The 20990-nt window shown below is 43.2% G+C and overlaps 1 long non-coding RNA gene across 6 annotated transcripts in view; it reads right to left on the bottom strand.

Annotated features, from left to right (window-relative positions):
• Window positions 1-18986: 18986 nt before the first annotated feature.
• LOC112323312 (uncharacterized) overlaps window positions 18987-20990 on the bottom strand; it is a 66605-nt gene continuing 64601 nt past the window's right edge. For all 6 annotated transcript variants that reach the window (XR_008056746.1, XR_008056745.1, XR_008056747.1 and 3 more), the window contains 2 exons: window positions 20065-20120; window positions 18987-19252 (listed from right to left, as the gene is read on the bottom strand). This is a non-coding gene — a long non-coding RNA (uncharacterized LOC112323312). The remainder of the gene's footprint in view (window positions 19253-20064; window positions 20121-20990) is intronic.

Below are 20990 nucleotides of genomic sequence, written 5' to 3'. Positions count from 1 at the left end.
CTATGTTCATTGAAGATTTCAGCGTTAGCCGTAGAACTGGGTTTCGAGGATTATTTTTGGGACGGCAGGGACGCAGTGTTCGTCTACGGTTTCTCAGTCAGCAGTAGTCTATGTGCGTAGAAGATGTCAGCGTCAGGCGTAATAGTTGGCTTCTTGGATGATTTTTGGGTCCTAGAGACCTAGTTTTCATCAACGGTTTGTGTGCCAGCAGTAGTCTAGGTGCTCTGAAGATTTCAGCGACTGCTATAGAACTAGGTTCCCGTGATGATTTTTGGGTCAGCAGCGAAGCATTTTTTGTAATTATTTTTATGTCAGCAGTATTTTATGTGCCCTGAAGATTTCAGCATCAGGCGTAGAATTGGGTTCGAGGATTATTTGTGGTACAGCAGGGACTCAGTTTTTGTCAACGGTTTCTCCGTCAGCATTAGTCTATTTGAGTAGAAGATGCCAACGTCAGCCGTAGAACTGGGCTTCTTAGATGAATTTTTGTTCCTAGGCACCCAATTTTCATAAACGCTTTTTGAGCCACCAGTACTCTATATGCGTAGAAGATGTCAGCGTCAGGCGTAATAGTGGGCTTCTTGGATGATTTTTGGGTCCCATAGAACTAGTTTTCGTCAACGGTTTTTGAGCTAGCAGTAGTCTATGTGCTCTGATGATTTCAGCTTCAGCCGTAGAACTACGTTCCCCTGATGATTTCTGGGTCGGCAGCGACACATTTTTCGTTAACGGTTTCTGTTTTAGCAGTAGTCTATGTCCATTGAAGATTTCAGCGTCAGCCGTAGAACTAGGCTTCTTGGGTGATGTTTCAGTCCCTAGGGACTCAGTTTTTGTCAACGGTTTTTGAGTAAGCAGTAGTCTATGTCCATTGAAGATTTCAGCGTTAGCCGTAGAATTGGGTTTCGAGGATTAGTTTTTGGGACAGCAGGAACCAAGTTTTCGTCAACGGTTTCTCAGTCAGCAGTAGTCTATGTGCTTAGAAGATGTCAGCGTCAGGCACAGTAGTGGGCTTCTTGTATGATTTTTGGGTCCCAAGAGACCTAGTTTTCGTTAACGGTTTGTGAGCCAGCAGTAGTCTATGTGCTCTGAAGATTTCAGCGTCAGCCGTAGAACTAGGCTTCTTGGGTGATGTTTTTGTCCGCATGGTCCCAGTTTTTTTCAACGGTTTTAGAGTAAGCAGTAGTTTATGTCCATTGAAGATTTTAGCGTTAGCCGTAGAACTGGGTTTCGAGGATTATTTTTGGGATAGCAGAGACGCAGTTTTCCTCAACGGTTTCTCAGTCAGCAGTAGTCTATGTTCGTAGAAGATGTCAGCGTCAGGCATAGTAGTGGGCTTCTTGTATGATTTTTGTGTCCCAGAGACCTAGTTTTCGTCAACGATTTGTGAGCCAGCATTAGTCTATGTGCCCTGAAGATTTCAGCGTCAGTTGTAGAAGTGCGCTTCTTGGATGATTTTTGGGACCCAAGGACTCATTTTTCGTCAACGGTTTGTGAGTCAGTAGTAGTCTATGTGCTTTGAAGATTTCAGCGTGAGCCATAGAACAAGGTTCCCGTGATGATTTCTGGGTCGGCAGCGGCGCTTTTTTCTTTAACAACTTTTGTGTCAGGAGTAGTCTATGTGCGTAGAAGATGTCAGCGTCTGCCGTAGAAATGCGCTTCTTGGATGATTTTTGTGTCCTAGGGACGCAATTTTCTTCAACGGTTTCTCAGTTAGCTTTAGTCGATGTGTGCTGAAAATTTCAGTGCCAGTCGTAGAACTGGGCTTCTTGGATGATTTTTGGGTCCCAAGGACCCAACTTTCATCAACGGTTTCTGAGCCAACAGTAGTCTACGTGCTCTGAACATTTCAGGGTCAGCCGTAGAACAAGGTTCCCATGATGATTTCTGGGTTGGAAGCTACGCATTTTTCGTAAACGGTTTTTTCATCAGACTAGTCTATGTGCCCTGAAGATTTTAGCGTCAGCCGTAGAACTAGGTTTCAAGGATATTTTTGGGACAGCAGGGACTCAGTTTTCGTCAACGATTTCTCAGTCAGCAAAAGTCCATGTGCACAGAAGATGTCGGCGTCAGCCGTATAACTGGGTTGAATGATTTTTGGGTCCCTAGGGACCTAGTTTTTATCAACGGTTTCTGAGCCAACCGTAGTCTATGTCCTCTGAAGATTTCAGCGTCAGTCATAGAACTAGGTTCCCGTGATGATTTCAGGGTTGGCAGCGATGCATTTTTCGTTAACGGTTTCTGCATTAGTAGTAGTCTATGTGCGCTGAAGATTTCAGAGTCAGGCGTAGAACAAGGTTTCGAGGATTATTTTTGGGACAGCAGGGACTCAGTTTTCGTCAACGGTTTTTCAGTTAGCACTAGTCTGTGTGCATAGAAGATGTTAGCGCCAGCCGTAGAAGTGGGCTTCTTGAATGATATTTAGGTCTCAGGGACTCAGTTTTCGTCAACAGTTTTTGAGTCAGCAGTAGTCTATGTCCATAGAAGATTCCAGCGTCAGCCGTAGAACTGGGTTTCGAGTATATTTTTGGGACACCAGGGACTCAGTTTTCGTCAACGGTTTCTTAGTTAGCATTAGTCTATGTGTGTTGAAGATGTCAGCATTAGCCGTAGAACTGGGTTCATGGATAATTTTTTGTTCCCAGGGACGTAGTTTTCGTCAACGGTTTTAAGTCTGTAGTAGTCTATGTCCATTGAAGATTTTAGCGTCAGCCGTAGAATGGGTTCTTGGATGATTTTTGGGTCCCTATTGACCCAGTTTTCATCAACTATTTCTGAGCTAGCAGTAGTCTATATGCTCTGAAGATTTCAACGTTAGCCGTAGAACATGGTTCCTGTGATGATTTCTCGGTCTGGAGCGACGTATTTTTCGTTAACGGTTTCTACGTCAGCAGTAGTCTATGTGCCTTGAATATTTCAGCGTCAACCGTAGAAGTGGGTTTCGAGGATTCTTTTTGGGACTACAGGGACGCACTTTCATCAACGGTTTCTCAGTCAGCAGCAGTCTATGCGCGTAGAAGATGTCATCGTCAGGCGTAGTAGTGGGCTTCGTGGATGATTTTTGGGTCCCAGGGACTCAGTTTTCGTCAACTGTTTTTGAGTCAGCAGTAGTCTATGTCCATAGAAGATTCTAGCGTTAGCCGTAGAACTGGGTTTCGAGTATATTTTTGGGACACGAGGGACTCAGTTTTAGTCAATGGTTTCGCAGTCATCATTAGTATATGTGCGCTGAAGATGTCAACATCAGCCATAGAATCGGACTTGTATGCTTTTTAGGTTCCAGGGACCCGGTTTTCGTCAATGATTTTTGAGTCAACAATTGTCGTGTGCTCAGAAGATTTTAGCGTCAGGCGCAGAACTAGGTTTCAAGGACATTTTTGGGACAGTAGGGACTTAGTTTTCGTCAACGGTTTCTCAGTCAGCATTAGTCTATGTGCAGTGAAGATGTCACCGTCAGCCGTAGAACTGGGCTTCGTGGATAATTTTTGGTTCCGAGGGACGTAGCTTTCGTCAACGGTTTTAAGTCTGCAGTAGTCTATGTCCATTGAAGATTTTAGCGTCAGCCGTAAAATGGGTTCTTGGATGATTTTTGGGTCCCTATTGACCCAGTTTTCATCAACTGTTTCTGAGCCAGCAGTAGTCTATATGCTTTGAAGATTTCAGTGTCAGCAGTAGAACTTGGTTCCAGTGATGATTTCTTTGTCGGCAGCGACACATTTTTCGCTAACAGTTTATGTGTCAGCAGTAGTCAATGTGCCCTGAAGATTTCAGCGTCAGGCGTAGAACTGCGTTTCGAGGATTATTTTTGGGACTACAAGGACGCACTTTCGTCAACGGTTTCTCAGTCAGCAGTAGTCTATGTGCGTAGAAGATGTCATCGTCAGGTGTAGTAGTGGGCTTCTTGGATGATTTTTGGGTCCCAGAGACCTAGTTTTCATCAACGGTTTGAGAGCCAGCAGTAGTCTATGTACTTTGTAGATTTCAGCGTCAACCGTAAAACTAGGTTCCCGTGATGATTTCTAGGTTGGCAGCGACGTATTTTTCGTTAACTGTTTATCTGTCTGCCATAGTCTATGTGGCCTGAAGATTTCAGTGTCAGGAGTAGAAGTACGCTTCTTGGATGATTTTTGGGACCCAAGGACTCATTTTTCGTCAACGATTTGTGAGCCAGCAATAGTCTATGTGCTATAAAGATTTCAGCGTCAGGAGTAGAACTAGGTTCCCGTGATGATTTCTTGGTCGGTAGCAACGCATTTTTCGTTAACGGTTTGTGTGTCAGCAGTAGTCTATGTGCCTTGAAGATTTCAGCGTCATACGTAGAACTGGGTTTCGAGGATTATTTTTGGGACAGCAGGGACTCAGTTTTTGTCAACGGTTTCTCAATTAGCAGTAGTCTATGTGCGTAGAAGATGTCAGCGTCAGCCGTAGAAGTGCGCTTCTTGGATGATTTTTGGGACCTAGGGACTCAGTTTTCATCAACAGTTTTCGAGTCAACAGTAGTCTATGTCCAATGAAGTTTTCAGCGTCAGCAGTAGAACTGGGCTTCTTGGTTGATTTTTTGGTCCGTAGGGAACCAATTTTTGTCAACACTTTTTGAGTTAGCAGTTGTCTTTGTCTATTGAAGATTTCAGCGTGAGCCATAGAACTGGGTTTCAGGGATTATTTTTGGGACAGGAGGGACGCAGTTTTCGTCAACGGTTTCTTAGTCAGCAATAGTCTATGTTCGTAGAAGATGTCAGCGTCAGGCATAGTAGTGGGCTTCTTGTATGATTTTTGTGTCCCAGAGACCTAGTTTTCGTCAACGATTTGTGAGCCAACATTAGTCTATGTGCCCTGAAGATTTCAGCGTCAGTTGTAGAAGTGCGCTTCTTGGATGATTTTTGGGACCCAAGGACTCATTTTTCGTCAACGGTTTGTGAGTCAGTAGTAGTTTATGTCAATTGAAGATTTCAGCGTCAGCCATAGAACTGGGCTTCTTGGGTGATTGTTTGGTACGTAGGGACTCGGTTTTTGTCAACTTTTCAGCGTCAGCCATATAACTATTTTCCTTTGATGATTTCTGGGTCGGCAGCGATGTCTTTTTCGTTAACGGTTTCAGTGTCAGCAGTAGTCTATGTGCCTTGAATATTTCAGCGTTTGCTGTAGAACTAGGTTTCGAGGATTATTTTTGGGTCGGCAGGGACTCGGTTTTTGTCAATGGTTTCTCAGTTAGCAGTATTCTATAAGCCTTGAAGATTTTAGCGTCAACCATATAACTGGATTTTGAGGTTGATTTTTGGAACACCAGGGACGCATTTTTCGTCAACGGTTTCTCAGTCAACAATAGTCTATGTGCACTGAAGATACAACATCGGCCATAGAACTTGGCTTCTTGGAAGATTTTTTGGTTCGTAGGGACCGTGTTTTCGTAAACGGTTAGCAGAAGAACTGGGTTTCAAGGATTATTTTTGGGACGGCAGGAATGCAGTTTTCATCAACAGTTTCTTAGTGAGCAGTTGTCTATGTGCGTAGAAGATGTCAGCGTCAGGCATAGTAGTGGGCTTCTTGGATGATTTTTGGGTCCCAAGAGACCTAGTTTTCGTCAACGGTTTGTGAGCCAGCAGTAGTCTATGTGCTCTAAAGATTTCAGCGTCAGTCGTAGAACTAGGCTCCCGTGATGATTTCTGGGTCGGCAGCGATGCATTTTTCGTTAACGGTTTCTGGGTCAGCAATAGTCTATGTGCCCTGAAGATTTCAGCGTCAGGCGTAGAACTGGGTTTCGAGGATGATCTTGGGGACAGCAGGAACTCAGTTTACGTCAACGCTTTCTCAGTCAGCAGTAGTCTATATGTGCTGAACATGTCAACGTCAGCCGTAGAACTGGGCTTCTTTTTATGAATTTTTTGTCCGCATGGACACAGTTTTTGTCAACGGTTTTTGAGTCAGCAGTAGTCTATGTCCATTGAAGATTTCAGCGTCAGCCGTAGAACTGGGTTTCGAGGATATTTTTGGGAGAGCAAGGAATCCGTTTTCGTCAACGCTTTCTCAATCAGCAAAAGTCCATGTGCGCAGAATTTGTCATTGTCAGCCGTAGAACTGTGTTTTTGGATGGTTTTTGGGTCCCAAAGAACTAGTTTTCATCAACGGTTTTTGAGCCACCAGTAGACTATGTCCATTGAAGATTTCAGCGTCAGCCGTAGAACTGGGTTTCGAGGATATTTGTGGGACAGCAAGGACTCCATTTTCCTCAACGGTTTCTCAATCAGCAAAAGTCCATATGCGCAGAACTAGTTTTCGTCAACGGTTTTTAAGCCAGCAGTAGTCTATGTGCTCTAAACATTTCAACGTCCGCCGTAGAACTAGGTTCCCGTGATGATTTATGAGTCGCCGGCAATGCATTTTTCGTTAACGGTTTCTGTGTCAGCAGTAGTCTATGTGCCCTGAAGATTTCAGCATCAGGCGTAGAACTAGGTTTCGAGGATTATTTTTGGGACGGCAAGGACTCAGTTTTCGTCAATAGTTTCTCAGTCAGCAGTAGTCTAAGTGCGTAGAAGATGTTAGCGTCAGCCGTAGAAGTGCGCTTCTTGGATGATTTTTGGGTCTTAGGGGCTCAGTTTTCGTCAACGGTTTGTGAGTCAACAGTAGTCTATGTCAATTGAAGATTTCAGCGTCAGCTGTAGAACTGGGCTTCTAGGGTGATTTTTTGGTACATAGGGACTCGGTTTTTGTCACCAGTTTTTGAGTCAGCATTGGACTATGTCCATTGAAGATTTCAACGTGAGTCGTAGAACTGGGTTTCGAGGATTATTTTTGGGACGGCAGGGACGCAGTTTTCGTCAATGGTTTCTCAGTTAGCAGTAGTTTATGTGCGTAGAAGATGTCAGCGTCAGGCGTAATAGTTGGCTTCTTGGATGATTTTTGGGTCCTAGAGACCTAGTTTTCATCAACGGTTTGTGAGCCAGCAGTAGTCTAGGTGCTCTGAATATTTCAGCGTCAGCCGTAGAACTAGGTTCCCGTGATGATTTTTGGGTCGGCAGCGACGCATTTTTTGTTAACTGTTTCTATGTCAGCAATATTTTATGTGCCTTGAAGATTTCAGCGTCAGGTGTGAAACTGGGTTCGAGGATTATTTATGGTACAGCAAGGACGCAGTTTTCGTCAATGGTTTCTTAGTGAGCAGTAGTCTATGTGCATAGAAGATGTCAGCGTCAGGCGTAGTAATGGGCTTGGATGATTTTTGGGTCCCAGGGACTCAATTTTCAATAACAGTTTGTGAGTCAGCAGTAGTCTATGTCCATTGAAGATTTCAGCGTTAGGCCGTAGGACTGGGCTTTTTGGGTGATGTTTTGGTCTGTAGGGACTCAGGTTTTGTCAATGGTTTTTGAGTCAGCAGTAGTCTAAGTCCATGGAAGTTTTCAGCGCCAGGCGTAGAACTGGGTTTCGAGGATTATTTTTGGTACAAGAGGGAGGCAGTTTTCGTCAACGGTTTCTCAGTCAACAGTAGTTTATGTGCGTAGAAGATGTCAGCATCATGCGTTGTAGGGGGCTTATTGTATGATTTTTGGGTCACAAGGACTCAATTTCCATCAACGGTTTGTGAGCCAGCAGTAGTCTATGTTCTCTGAAGATTTCAGCATCAGGCGTAGAACTAGGTTACGAGGATTATTTTTGGGACGGCAGGGACTCAGTTTTCGTCAACGGTTTGTGAGTCAACGGTAGTCTATGTGCGTAGAATATGTCAGCGTCAGCCATAAAATTGCGCTTCTTGGATGATTTTTGGGTCCCAGGGACTCAGTTTTCGTCAACGGTTTGTGAGTCAGCAGTAGTCTATGTCAATTGAAGATTTCAGCGTCAGCCGTAGAACTGGGCTTCTTGGGTGATTTTTTGGTATGTAGGGACTCGGTTTTTGTGAACGGTTTTTGAGTCAGCATTGGTCTATGTCCATTGAAGATTTCAGCGTTAGCCGTAGAACTGGGTATCGAGGATTATTTTTGGGACGGTAGGGACTCAGTTTTTGTCAACGGTTTCTCAGTCAGCAGTAGTCTTTGGGCGTAGAAGATGTCAGTGTCAGCCGTAGAAGTGCGCTTCTTAGATGATTTTTGGGTCCCAAGGACTCAGTTTTCGTCAACGGTTTGTGAGTCAGCAGTAGTTTATGTCAATTGAAGATTTCAGCGTCAGCCATAGAACTGGGCTTCTTGGGTGATTGTTTGGTACGTAGGGACTCGGTTTTTGTCAACTTTTTTTGAGTCAGTATTGGTCTATGTTCATTGAAGATTTCAGCGTTAGCCGTAGAACTGGGTTTCGAGGATTATTTTTGGGACGGCAGGGACGCAGTGTTCGTCTACGGTTTCTCAGTCAGCAGTAGTCTATGTGCGTAGAAGATGTCAGCGTCAGGCGTAATAGTTGGCTTCTTGGATGATTTTTGGGTCCTAGAGACCTAGTTTTCATCAACGGTTTGTGTGCCAGCAGTAGTCTAGGTGCTCTGAAGATTTCAGCGACTGCTATAGAACTAGGTTCCCGTGATGATTTTTGGGTCAGCAGCGAAGCATTTTTTGTAATTATTTTTATGTCAGCAGTATTTTATGTGCCCTGAAGATTTCAGCATCAGGCGTAGAATTGGGTTCGAGGATTATTTGTGGTACAGCAGGGACTCAGTTTTTGTCAACGGTTTCTCCGTCAGCATTAGTCTATTTGAGTAGAAGATGCCAACGTCAGCCGTAGAACTGGGCTTCTTAGATGAATTTTTGTTCCTAGGCACCCAATTTTCATAAACGCTTTTTGAGCCACCAGTACTCTATATGCGTAGAAGATGTCAGCGTCAGGCGTAATAGTGGGCTTCTTGGATGATTTTTGGGTCCCATAGAACTAGTTTTCGTCAACGGTTTTTGAGCTAGCAGTAGTCTATGTGCTCTGATGATTTCAGCTTCAGCCGTAGAACTACGTTCCCCTGATGATTTCTGGGTCGGCAGCGACACATTTTTCGTTAACGGTTTCTGTTTTAGCAGTAGTCTATGTCCATTGAAGATTTCAGCGTCAGCCGTAGAACTAGGCTTCTTGGGTGATGTTTCAGTCCCTAGGGACTCAGTTTTTGTCAACGGTTTTTGAGTAAGCAGTAGTCTATGTCCATTGAAGATTTCAGCGTTAGCCGTAGAATTGGGTTTCGAGGATTAGTTTTTGGGACAGCAGGAACCAAGTTTTCGTCAACGGTTTCTCAGTCAGCAGTAGTCTATGTGCTTAGAAGATGTCAGCGTCAGGCACAGTAGTGGGCTTCTTGTATGATTTTTGGGTCCCAAGAGACCTAGTTTTCGTTAACGGTTTGTGAGCCAGCAGTAGTCTATGTGCTCTGAAGATTTCAGCGTCAGCCGTAGAACTAGGCTTCTTGGGTGATGTTTTTGTCCGCATGGTCCCAGTTTTTTTCAACGGTTTTAGAGTAAGCAGTAGTTTATGTCCATTGAAGATTTTAGCGTTAGCCGTAGAACTGGGTTTCGAGGATTATTTTTGGGATAGCAGAGACGCAGTTTTCCTCAACGGTTTCTCAGTCAGCAGTAGTCTATGTTCGTAGAAGATGTCAGCGTCAGGCATAGTAGTGGGCTTCTTGTATGATTTTTGTGTCCCAGAGACCTAGTTTTCGTCAACGATTTGTGAGCCAGCATTAGTCTATGTGCCCTGAAGATTTCAGCGTCAGTTGTAGAAGTGCGCTTCTTGGATGATTTTTGGGACCCAAGGACTCATTTTTCGTCAACGGTTTGTGAGTCAGTAGTAGTCTATGTGCTTTGAAGATTTCAGCGTGAGCCATAGAACAAGGTTCCCGTGATGATTTCTGGGTCGGCAGCGGCGCTTTTTTCTTTAACAACTTTTGTGTCAGGAGTAGTCTATGTGCGTAGAAGATGTCAGCGTCAGGCGTAGTAGTGGGCTTCTTGGATGATTTTTGGGTCCCAGAGACTCAGTTTTCATCAACGGTTTGTGAGGCAGCAGTAGTCTATGTCCATTAAAGATTTCAGCGTTAGCAGTAGAACTGGGTTTCGAGGATTATTTTTGGGACAACAGGTACGTAGTTTTTGTCAACGGTTTCTCAGTCAGCAGTAGTCTATGTGCGTAGAAGATGTCAGCATCAGGCGTAGTAGTGGGCTTCTTGGATGATTTTTGGGTCCCAGAGAAGTAGTTTTCTTCAACGGTTTTTTAGACAGTAGTAGTCTATGTGCACTGAAGATTTCAGCGTCATCCGTAGAACTTGGTTCGCGTGATGATTTTTGGGTCGGCAGCGACACATTTTTCGTTAACTGTTTCTGTGTCAGCAGTAGCGTGCCCTGAAGATTTCATCGTCAGGCGTAGAACTAGGTTTCGAGGATTATTTTAGGGACGACAGGGACCCAGTTTTCATCAACGGTTTTTCACTCAGCAGTAGTCTATGTGCATAGAAGATGTTAGCGTCAGGCGCAGTTGTGGGCTTCTTGGATGATTTTTGGGTCCTAGAGACCTACGTTTTGTTAACGGTTTGTGAGCCAACAGTAGTCTGTTTGCTATGAAGATTTCAGCGTTAGCAGTAGAACTAGGTTCACGTCATGATTTCTTGGTCGGCAGCGACGCATTTTTCGTTAACGGTTTGGGTGTCAGCAGTAGTCTATGTGCCCTGAAGATTTCAGCGTCAGGTGTAGAACTGGGTTTCGAGGATTATTTTTGGGACAGCAGGGACTCAGTTTTCATCAACGGTTTCTCAGTGAGTAGTAGTCTATGTGCGTAGAAGATGTCAGCGTCAGCCGTAGAAGTGCGCTTCTTGGATGATTTTTGGGACCTAGGGACTCAGTTTTCATCAATGGTTTGTGAGTCAACAATAGTCTATGTCCAATGAAGTTTTCAGCGTCAACCGTAGAACTGGGCTTCATGGGTGATTTTTTGGTCTGTAGGGACCCAAATTTTGTCACACTTTTTGAGTCAGCAGTAGTCTTTGTCTATTGAAGATTTCAGCATGAGCCATAGAACTGGGTTTCGAGGATTATTTTTGGGACAGGAGGGACGCAGTTTTCGTGAATGGTTTCTTAGCCAGCAGTAGTCTATTTTCGTAGAAGATGTCATTGTGAGGCATAGTAGTGGGCTTCTTGGGTGATTTTTTGGTCCGTAGGGACGCAATTTTTGTCAACGGTTTTTGAGTCAGCAGTAGTCTAGGTCCATTGAAGATTTCAACGTCAGCCCTAGAACTGGGCTTCTTGGGTGATTTTGTGGTCCGTAGGGACTCAGCTTTTGTCAATGGTTTATGACTCAGCAGTAGTTTACGTCCATTGAAGATTTCAGTGTTACCCGTAGAACTGGGTTTCTTCAACGGTTTCTCAGTCAACTGTAGTCTATGTGCGTAGAAGATTCCAGCGTTAGGCGTAGTAGTGGGCTTCTTGATGATTTTTGGGTCCCAGAGACCTAGTTTTCATCAACGGTTTGTGAGCCAACAGTAGTCTATGTGCTCTGAAGATTTCAGCGTCAGCCGTAGTACTAGGCTTCTTGGGTGATGTTTTGGTCCGCATGGACCCGGTTTTTGTCAACGGTTTTTGAGTCAACAGAAGTCTATGTCCATTGAAGATTTCAGCGTTAGCCATAGAACTGGGTTTCGAGGATTATTTTTGGGACAGCAGACAAAGTTTTCGTCAACGGTTTCTCAGTCAGTAGTAGTCTATGGGCGTATAAGATGTCAGCGTCAGGCGTAGTAGTGGGCATCTTGGATGATTTTTGGGTCTAGAGACCTAGTTATCATCAACGGTTTGTGAGCCAGTAGTAGTCTATGTGCTTAGTGTCAGCCGTAGAACTAGGTTCCCGTGATGCTTTCTAGGTCGGCAGCGACACATTTTTCATTAACGGTTTCTGTGTTTGCAGTAGTCTATGTGCCCCGAAGATTTCAGCGTCAGGCGTAGAACTAGGTTTGGGACAGGAGGGACGCAATTTTCGTCAACTGTTTCTCAGTCAGCAGTAGTCTATTTTCGTAGAAGATGGCAACGTCAGGCATAGTCGTGGGCTTCTTGGATGATTTTTGGGTCCAAGTGACCTAGTTTTTGTCAACGGTTTGTGAGCCAGCAGTAGTTTGTGTCCATCGAAGATTTCAGTGTCAGCCGTAGAACTAGGCTTTTTGGGTGATTTTTTGGTCCGTAGGGACTCAGTTTTCGTCAACGGTTTATGAGCCACCAGTAGTCTATGTGCTCTGAAGATTTCAGCATCAGCTCTAGAACTGGGCTTCTTGGGTGATTTTTTGGTCTTTAGGGACTCAGTTTTTGTGAACAATTTTTGAGCCACCAGTAGACTATGTCCATTAAAGATTTTTGCGTCAGCCGTAGAACTGGGTTTCGAGGATATTTGTGGGACAGCAGGGACTCCGTTTTCGTCAACGGTTTCTCAGTCAGTAGTAGTCTATGTGCGTAGAAGATGTTAGCGTCAGGCGTAGTAGTGGGCTTCTTATATGATTTTTGGGTCCTAGAGACCTAATTTTCGGCAACGGTTTGTGAGCCTGCAGTAGTCTATGTGCTCTGAAGATTTCAGCGTCAGCTGTAGAACTAGGCTTCTTGGGTGCTGTTTTGGTCCGCATGGACCCAGTTTTTGTCAACAGTTTGTGAGTCAGCATTAGTTTATGTCCATTGAAGATTTCAGCGTCTGCTGTAGAACTGGGCTTCTTGGGTGATTTTTTTGGTCCGTAGGGACTCAGTTTTAGTTAACATTTTTTGAGTCAGCAGTAGTTTATGTACATTGAAGATTCCAGCGTTAGCCGTAGAACTGGGTTTCGAGGATTATCTTTGGGAGAGAGGGACGTCGTTTTCGTCAACGTTTTCTCAGTCAAATGTAGTCTATGTGCGTAGAAGATGTCAGTGTGTGGCGTAGTCATTGGCTTCTATGATGATTTTTGGGTCCTAGAGACCTAGTTTTCGTCAACGGTTTGTGAGCCAGCAGTAGTCTATGTGCTGTGAAGATTTCAGCGTCAGCCGTAGAACTAGGCTTCATGGGTGCTGTTTTGGTCCGCATGGACCCAGTTTTTGTCAACGGTTTGTGAGTCAGCAGTAGTTTATGTCCATTGAAGATTTCAGTGGCTACTGTAGAACTGGGCTTCTTGGGTGATTTTTTTGGTCCATAGGGACTCAGTTTTAGTTAACATTTTTTGAGTTAGCAGTAGTCTATGTCCTTTGAAGATTGCAGCGTTAGTCGTAGAACTAGGTTTCGAGGATTATTTTTGGGACAGGTGGGACGCAGTTTTCGTCAACGTTTTCTCAGTCAGCAGTAGTCTATGTGCGTTGAAGATGTTAGCGTCAGGCGTAGTAGTGGGCTTCTTATATGATTTTTGGGTCCTAGAGACCTAATTTTCGGCAACGGTTTGTGAGCCTGCAGTAGTCTATGTGCTCTGAAGATTTCAGCGTCAGCTGTAGAACTAGGCTTCTTGGGTGCTGTTTTGGTCCGCATGGACCCAGTTTTTGTCAACAGTTTGTGAGTCAGCATTAGTTTATGTCCATTGAAGATTTCAGCGTCTGCTGTAGAACTGGGCTTCTTGGGTGATTTTTTTGGTCCGTAGGGACTCAGTTTTAGTTAACATTTTTTGAGTCAGCAGTAGTTTATGTACATTGAAGATTCCAGCGTTAGCCGTAGAACTGGGTTTCGAGGATTATCTTTGGGAGAGAGGGACGTCGTTTTCGTCAACGTTTTCTCAGTCAAATGTAGTCTATGTGCGTAGAAGATGTCAGTGTGTGGCGTAGTCATTGGCTTCTATGATGATTTTTGGGTCCTAGAGACCTAGTTTTCGTCAACGGTTTGTGAGCCAGCAGTAGTCTATGTGCTGTGAAGATTTCAGCGTCAGCCGTAGAACTAGGCTTCATGGGTGCTGTTTTGGTCCGCATGGACCCAGTTTTTGTCAACGGTTTGTGAGTCAGCAGTAGTTTATGTCCATTGAAGATTTCAGTGTCTACTATAGAACTGGGCTTCTTGGGTGATTTTTTTGGTCCGTAGGGACTCAGTTTTAGTTAACATTTTTTGAGTCAGCAGTAGTCTATGTCCTTTGAAGATTGCAGCGTTAGCCGTAGAACTGGGTTTCGAGGATTATTTTTGGGACAGGTGGGACGCAGTTTTCGTCAACGTTTTCTCAGTCAGCAGTAGTCTATGTGCGTTGAAGATGTCAGCGTCAGGCGCAGTTGTGGGCTTCTTGGATTATTTTTGGGTCCTAGAGACCTAGTTTTCGTCAACAGTTTGTGAGCCAGCAATAGTCTATGTGCTCGGAAGATTTCAGCGTCAGCCATAGAACTATTTTCCTTTGATGATTTCTGGGTCGGCAGCGATGCCTTTTTCGTTAACGGTTTCAGTGTCAGCAGTAGTCTATGTGCCCTGAATATTTCAGCGTTTGCTGTAGAACTAGGTTTCGAGGATTATTTTTGGGTCGGCAGGGACTCGGTTTTTGTCAATGGTTTCTCAGTTAGCAGTAGTCTATAACCCTTGAAGATTTTAGCGTCAACCATATAACTGGATTTTGAGGTTGATTTTTGGAACACCAGGGACGCATTTTTCGTCAACGGTTTCTCAGTCAACAGTAGTCTATGTGCACTGAAGATATCAGCATCGGCCATAGAACTTGGCTTCTTGGAAGATTTTTTGGTTCGTAGGGACCGTGTTTTCGTAAACGGTTAGCAGTAGAACTGGGTTTCGAGGATTATTTTTGGGACGGCAGGAATGCAGTTTTCATCAACAGTTTCTGAGTGAGCAGTAGTCTATGTGCGTAGAAGATGTCAGCGTCAGGCATAGTAGTGGGCTTCTTGGATGATTTTTGGGTCCCAAGAGACCTAGTTTTCGTCAACGGTTTGTGAGCCAGCAGTAGTCTATGTGCTCTAAAGATTTCAGCGTCAGTCGTAGAACTAGGCTCCCGTGATGATTTCTGGATCGGCAGCGATGCATTTTTCGTTAACGGTTTCTGGGTCAGCAATAGTCTATGTGCCCTGAAGATTTAAGCGTCAGGCGTAGAACTAGGTTTCGAGGATGATCTTGGGGACAGCAGGAACTCAGTTTATGTCAACGCTTTCTCAGTCAGCAGTAGTCTATATGTTCTGAACATGTCAACGTCAGCCGTAGAACTAGGCTTCTTGGGTGCTGTTTTGGTCCGCATGGACCCAGTTTTTGTCAACGGTTTGTGAGTCAGCAGTAGTTTATGTCCATTGAAGATTTCAGTGTCTACTGTAGAACTAGGCTTCTTGGGTGATTTTTTTGGTCCGTAGGGACTCAGTTTTAGTTAACATTTTTTGAGTCAGCAGTAGTCTATGTCCTTTGAAGATTTCAGCGTTAGCCGTAGAACTGGGTTTCGAGGATTATTTTTGGGACAAGAGGGACGCAGTTTTCGTGAATGGTTTCTTAGCCAGCAGTAGTCTATTTTCGTAGAAGATGTCAGCGTGAGGCATAGTAGTGGGCTTCTTGGATGATTTCTGGGTCCTAGAGACATAGTTTTCGTCAACGGTTTGTGAGCCAGCAATACTCTATGCCCTCTGAATATTTAAGCGTCAGCTGTAGAACTCGGCTTCTTTGGTGATGTTTTGGTCCGTAGGGACTCAGATTTTGTCAATTGTTTTTGACTCAGCAGCAGTCTATGTCCATTGAAGATTTTAGCGTAGCCTTGGAACTGGGTTTCGAGGATTTTTTTGGGACAACAGGGAAAAACTTTTCGTCAACGGTTTCTCAGTCAGTATTAGTCTATGGGCGTAGAAGATATCAGCGTCAGGCGTAGTCGTGGGCTTCTTGGATGATTTTTAGGTCCAAGAGACCTAGTTTTCGTCAACGGTTTGGAGCCAGCAGTAGTCTGTGTCCATCGAAGTATTCAGCGTCAGCCGTAGAACTGGGCTTCTTGGGTGATTTTTTGGTCCGTAGGGACTTAGTTTTTGTCAACGGTTTGTGCGCTAGTAGTAGTTTATGTGCTCTGAAGATTTCAGCGTCAGCCGTAGAACTAGGCTTCTTGGGTGATGTTTTGGTACGTAGGGAATCAGTGTTTGTCAACAGTTTTTGAGTCAACAGTAGTCTATGTCCATTAAGATTTCAGCGTAGCCGTAGAACTGGGTTTCGAGGATTATTTTTGGGACAGCAGGGACAATGTTTTCGTCAACAGTTTCTCAGTCAGCAGTAGTCTATGCGCGTAGAAGATGTCAGCGTCAGGCGTAGTAGTCGGCTTCTTGGATGATTTTGGGTCTAAGAGACCTAGTTTTTGTCAACGGTTTGAGAGCCAAGAGTAATCTATGTGCTCTGAAGATGTCAGCGTCAGGCATATAACTAGGCTTCTTGGATGATTTTTGGGTCGCAGAGACGTAATTTTCGTCAACGGTTTGTGAGCAAGCAGTAGTCTATATGCTATGAAGATTTCAGCGTCAGCTGTAGAACTAGGCTTCTTGGGTGCTGTTTTGGTCCACATGGACCCAGTTTTCGTCAACGGTTGCTCAGTCAGTAGTTGTCTATGGGCGTAGAAGATGTCAGCGTCAGGCGTAGTAGTGGGCTTCTTGGATGATTTTTGGGTCCAAGTGACCTAGTTTTTGTCAACGGTTTGTGAGCCAGCAGTAGTTTGTGTCCATCGAAGATTTCATTGTCAGCCGTAGAACTAGGCTTTTTGGGTGATTTTTTGGTCCGTAGGGACTCAGTTTTCGTCAACGGTTTATGAGCCACCAGTAGTCTATGTGCTCTGAAGATTTCAGCATCAGCTCTAGAACTGGGCTTCTTGTGTGATTTTTTGGTCTGTAGGGACTCAGTTTTTGTGAACAATTTTTGAGCCACCAGTAGACTATGTCCATTAAAGATTTTTGCGTCAGCCGTAGAACTGGGTTTCGAGGATATTTGTGGGACAGCAGGGACTCTGTTTTCGTCAACGGTTTCTCAGTCAGTAGTAGTCTATGTGCGTAGAAGATGTTAGCGTCAGGCGTAGTAGTGGGCTTCTTAGATGATTTTTGGGTCCTAGAGACCTAATTTTCGGCAACGGTTTGTGAGCCAACAGTAGTCTATGTGCTCTGAAGATTTCAGCGTCAGCTGTAGAACTAGGCTTCTTGGGTGCTGTTTTGGTCCGCATGGACCCAGTTTTTGTCAACAGTTTGTGAGTCAGCAGTAGTTTATGTCATTGAAGATTTCAGCGTCTGCTGTAGAACTGGGCTTCTTGGGTGATTTTTATGGTCCGTAGGGACTCAGTTTTAGTTAACATTTTTTGAGTCAGCAGTAGTTTATGTACATTGAAGATTCCAGCGTTAGCCGTAGAACTGGGTTTCGAGGATTATCTTTGGGAGAGAGGGACGTAGTTTTCGTCAACGTTTTCTCAGTCAAATGTAGTCTATGTGCGTAGAAGATGTCAGTGTTTGGCGTAGTCATTGGCTTCTATGATGATTTTTGGGTCCTAGAGACCTAGTTTTCGTCAACGGTTTGTGAGCCAGCAGTAGTCTATGTGCTTTGAAGATTTCAGCGTCAGCCGTAGAACTAGGCTTCATGGGTGCTGTTTTGGTCCGCATGGACCCAGTTTTTGTCAACGGTTTGTGAGTCAGCAGTAGTTTATGTCCATTGAAGATTTCAGTGTCTACTGTAGAACTGGGCTTCTTGGGTGATTTTTTGGTATGTAGGGACTCGGTTTTTGTGAACGGTTTTTGAGTCAGCATTGGTCTATGTCCATTGAAGATTTCAGCGTTAGCCGTAGAACTGGGTATCGAGGATTATTTTTGGGACGGTAGGGACTCAGTTTTCGTCAACGGTTTCTCAGTCAGCAGTAGTCTTTGGGCGTAGAAGATGTCAGTGTCAGCCGTAGAAGTGCGCTTCTTAGATGATTTTTGGGTCCCCAAGGACTTAGTTTTCGTCAACGGTTTGTGAGTCAGCAGTAGTTTATGTCAATTGAAGATTTCAGCGTCAGCCATAGAACTGGGCTTCTTGGGTGATTGTTTGGTACGTAGGGACTCGGTTTTTGTCAACTTTTTTTGAGTCAGCATTGGTCTATGTTCATTGAAGATTTCAGCGTTAGCCGTAGAACTGGGTTTCGAGGATTATTTTTGGGACTGCAGGGACGCAGTGTTCGTCTGCGGTTTCTCAGTCAGCAGTAGTCTATGTGCGTAGAAGATGTCAGCGTCAGGCGTAATAGTTGGCTTCTTGGATGATTTTTGGGTCCTAGAGACCTAGTTTTCATCAACGGTTTGTGTGCCAGCAGTAGTCTAGGTGCTCTGAAGATTTTAGCGACTGCTATAGAACTAGGTTCCCGTGATGATTTTTGGGTCAGCAGCGAAGCATTTTTTGTTAATTATTTTTATGTCAGCAGTATTTTATGTGCCCTGAAGATTTCAGCGTCAGGCGTAGAATTGGGTTCGAGGATTATTTGTGGTACAGCAGGGACTCAGTTTTTGTCAACGGTTTCTCCGTCAGCATTAGTCTATTTGAGTAGAAGATGCCAACGTCAGCCGTAGAACTGGGCTTCTTAGATGAATTTTTGTTCCTAGGCACCCAATTTTCATAAACGCTTTTTGAGCCACCAGTACTCTATATGCGTAGAAGTTGTCAGCGTCAGGCGTAATAGTGGGCTTCTTGGATGATTTTTGGGTCCCATAGAACTAGTTTTCGTCAACGGTTTTTGAGCCAGTAGTAGTCTATGTGCTCTGATGATTTCAGCTTCAGCCGTAGAACTACGTTCCCCTGATGATTTCTGGGTCGGCAGCGACACATTTTTCGTTAACGGTTTCTGTTTTAGCAGTAGTCTATGTCCATTGAAGATTTCAGCGTCAGCCGTAGAACTAGGCTTCTTGGGTGATGTTTCAGTCCCTAGGGACTCAGTTTTTGTAACACCCTGTAATTTAGTACATTCATAAAAGAACTTTGAGCCTTAACTTTTAAAAAAATGGGTATTTTTTTTTTCATCTACCGAACTTATTCGAGAGTTGCCAAAATTTCCACTAAAATTTCGGCAGAGTTTCCTTTATACCTGGAGGTCCCAAGTTATCGACAATCATCCTGTATAGTTATACTCATTTCTCAATCATATCATAATCATGTAGAACCTTAACAACACATCATTCATGGTACATGCCTCACATTTCGCATGCTCATTTCTTTCCCATTAACACACATAATTCATAACAATTGCAAGTAAACAAACTAAGATTACAAATACAGAATAATACATTTTTATGTCCGACACTTAATGTAAAAGGAGTTCTATTACATATTAAGTCATTTAGTTCCTTAAAGACAAAATATATTAATGTTCATCTTCTTATTCAATCATACAAAAGGAGACTAGAGGACCTAAAACGCTACTCCTGGCGTGAATCTGAAGGACCTGCAATTTCATAATGTATATAATAAATATAGCATAAAAGGAAAATCACACAATACATGCACAAGTAATTTAACATATATTCAACGATATGCAATCATAGTTCCTTGAAATTCTCATTTATCCTTCCATTATTACGTCTCTATTCATCCTTCCTAGAATCATTCAACATTTTCATTTTGTGTCTTGTTTCACCTCACGAGCGCATTTAATCCATTATAATATCTACCATGTGATTTCTCTCCCTCTTACTCTATCTCTTTATATCAATTTCAATCCCAACATCTATTATACCCATTATGGCTTTTCCATATAAGTTGTCAAACTCGTCATGATTTCGGTCCAATTTTAGTTTATAAATATATTCAACTTATAAATTTCTTGTGCCCATTTCGACACATTCCAATGTTTCTTTAGATTTTCAGTAAAATCTCTCATTATCATGGAACCTGCCATCATTTTCACAATATTCACATCCGATCCATCTTCAAATAATATGAATACCATACATACATCATTCTCTTTAATTCATCAACCTAATCTCATTTGACCACTATAATTAAGGCCAAATTTCATTATCTATCACTATTATTGGCATTTTATTACACTAGTATAATTATCACCAAATTCTTATCGTGCCAGCAACAACACGAAACCTTACTACAACATATTTACATTATTAGTCATAATTTCTTTGACATCCTCCATGTGCGCAGGACATGATTCTCAAACTATATCAATTACAATTCATTAATTAATTCAAAATACAACATATATATATATAGCATTGCATTCCTTAAGTGTATAACACCTACCATGGTTAATGAACTTCTATTCTCACGTCCCAAGCGATACGATATTTGCCTCCATCCTTCACAAGAATTAGATCTTCATCAGTTTCTCTCTTTTTTTTTTCTTCAATAATCCATAACATAAACATAAATTACCATTTTTGTTTAACAAATAGGTATCGTCCAACATTCCATTTATAATCTGACAAGTCAGTCATCCTGACAATATTAACACCACACAAGTAAGTTTAACTCAAGTTGTATATTTCGGTCATTAGAAAACAAAACTAATGCCACTAGCCCATCACCGGGTAACTAGTTCCTCCGCCCATCTTATTCCATAATTTCCAATCAATATCCGCCTCTTCAAGGCCGAATGAATAATCCTATCAAGATGTCAATCCCCATTTCATTAATATTTTTAATTATTCCCTATCGGAAATATCATTATAATACCTCTCCCCTAAAACTTGGAAGGGAATGTTGACACTAATAAATTTTCATTAGTGTTATTAGTCTCCCATATCAGGATCGGCTAATCAAGTTCATTGTAAACATCAAAATTAATACCACTGATTGATGTTGTCGACTATTTCTAACATGAAATAGCCAATCAGATTTTTCTTTCCATAATATCTAGGAATATTTCCGGAAATATTGATGTCAAGATTCTTGACACCATTAGCTTTCACTTCAGGAATAGCTAGTCAGGTTTCATGTGATTGCCGATATCGACAACACCGGTCGATATCATTAACTATTCTCACCCAAATAGTTAATCAAATTCAGTATCCCTCATTTTCAGGGATGATTATGCAGATGGATGATTATGCCGATGTTAGTAAACCTTACTAACATCATTAGCCTCCGCATTCGGGACCGGCTAATCAAGTTTCGTGTGATTGCCGATATTGACAGCACCGGTCAATATCATTAACTATTCTCACCCG

Source organism: Populus trichocarpa, chromosome 11 (assembly GCF_000002775.5).
Source record: "Populus trichocarpa isolate Nisqually-1 chromosome 11, P.trichocarpa_v4.1, whole genome shotgun sequence".
NCBI lineage: Eukaryota > Viridiplantae > Streptophyta > Magnoliopsida > Malpighiales > Salicaceae > Populus > Populus trichocarpa.
This window is presented reverse-complemented; position numbering and strand designations above follow the sequence as displayed.